Genomic DNA, 2,345 nt, shown 5'->3' on the forward strand with positions numbered 1-2,345 from the left:
ACAGGGTCTCGTGGCCCTGGGGGTCGTGAGGGTTTCCTTCCCCCGAGAAATATAAGGGGTGATATACGATAAGGTGTGGATCAATCTGCAAAACATTGGAAAATAGGATAATATACCTATGAAAACGTGGGGAGGACTCAAACCCTCCCCCTTTAATGCATGTAGGGGGTGGGGACAGCTGATTTTTTCCCGTACTTTCGGTGAACCAAAATTTGAACGTAAGTATGTCGAGCTATGGCTAAGTAAAATAACTTTGGATTATGAGAAAAAACTTTTGGTATATTGTATGAGTAAAGGATGAATTATATCTCGTAAGTCGAAACGGGGAAAGGGTCCCCTTTGGGAAACCCAAAAGGCATATATTATCAAGTCGGATTAATGATAAATATCGTATGGAGAGTTTCGGAAGATTGGGCCCAACAAGTAAAAGAAAATAAGTTTGTCAAAAATTTAGAAATTGGTAGAATTTTGGCAAATTTTTGGGAAAGGGGTATATCTCCTATTATTAGGATTTTTAAGGTATTTCAAAATTCTAAAATGAAGTTCGTCAATCTGTTTCCAACACAACAAAACCCTTTTTTCGATACGATACCCGAGTGGGGTACAATGGACTTTTTAAAGTTAGGCGAGGGGGGAAACGCCTAGGGTCCGCTCGATTTTACTTACGACCGACTTTAGAACCTTATAAAAGGGATTTTACCCCTCGTTTTCACCCAAACACCTCTCCAAAATACCCCCAAACTCTCAGAATAACCCCAAACTTTGTCCATAGAATTTTAGCGCAAATTAAGTGAAATCTCTGAATTTAAATCCAAACAGCATATAGTTGTGATTATAAAATCGTACAGCGACGAGTTTTGGCTCAAGTTCAAGGTGGAAAAATGAAGATATCATAATATTAATAGGAGTAAGGTATGAATCTCTTCTTATTAATGTTTGTTTCAGTTTATTTACGGATATAAATTTGTTAAATAGTCGTATAACGAGTTGGTTAGTTGTAGAACTTGGAAAACATCGTGTGGGTTATTTATGGAACATGATGGTGTTGGAAATAATGTTGTTGATGTTTGTATTGTTTTTGTTGTTGTTGGTTGTTGGATTATTGATTTCGAATGGAAGCATATAAACGAGGAGATGATGCCAATTTTGGCGGATTTTAAAATAGATTTAATTAAAGACTCGAGATAAGTGTATGATGGTGAGCCTAAAAATAGTATGAATGGTCTTATATGTAGATTACGAGACTATGAACGATCATAACTAGATTGCAAGACAGGAGGTAGATTGAAGAGTCGGAAAGTAAGCTTGCAGGTATGTTAAGGCTAAACCTTTCTTTCTTAAGGAATGATTCCTTTGTTGTGAACCTATATATGACATCTTCTAACAACCTTGTTTCTAAAAGTACAAAGCTTACGATTCATTACAGTGATATCCTTGAGCATTTCATAGCTCTTGATGTTGATCTCATCTTATGGCTTTGTTCCTTGAGTGATGCGTATTTCATGATAATGATTCCGTAATAATAATCCACGATAGGTTGGGAACGGGTTCTTAAAGAATGTTTTATAGGACATGAATGAGAGTGCGGGAGAGGATCTCTAATGAGGTATTTAATGTTCAAAAGAGTTCATGTTGTATCTTAAGGGTGGTTATAGTCTAGTCCAAGTGGGAAGAAGTATATACTTTGGTGTACTTACAAAGTCTTATGTGATTATGTGGGCCCTACGGGTTAAGTGACCACGAAGAATGTGTGAGATTGCTTGTGAGTTTGGTTACTCAATGTTAGTTATGAGTACCACTGGTCGACCATTCGGGAAGATGTTACCACCGAGCTACGGCCGGTTAGGCAGATATGTATTTACCACATTGCTACATTTGGTTGGGCAAATATATGTTCACCGCGTACTATGGGCTGGTTGGCGGAGTTATTTCTGCCGAACTATGGCCGGTTGGGGCGATTCTCGAAGTGATCGGCGGGGGCGATTCTGGCGGCTCTCTTGCGTCGACGATAATCGAACGGGCGATTGTACACGTACTCTGACCGGTCGGGCGATTACCCGCGATCGATTAGGCAGTTAGCACTAGAACGATAAGTAATTTAGAAGATACGGTATTGTCCATAGATGCGATTAAAAATGTAAGTAATGGAGAAATGCGTCTAGATTCTCATTGGTAAGTCGGAAGTGCCCGGAGTTGAAGTTCTTATCCTCTTTCTTTGCGGCACTTATGTTGATTATATTACATTCCGCCTAACATACTCGATTACATTATTCGTCTTGACATCCTTCCCCAGTGGGCCTTTGCGTTCGTACCCGCGAGTGAAACCGAACGGGACAAGGATCTTC

The sequence above is a fragment of the Lycium ferocissimum genome, chromosome 12 (genome assembly GCF_029784015.1).
Source record: "Lycium ferocissimum isolate CSIRO_LF1 chromosome 12, AGI_CSIRO_Lferr_CH_V1, whole genome shotgun sequence".
Classification (NCBI taxonomy): domain Eukaryota; kingdom Viridiplantae; phylum Streptophyta; class Magnoliopsida; order Solanales; family Solanaceae; genus Lycium; species Lycium ferocissimum.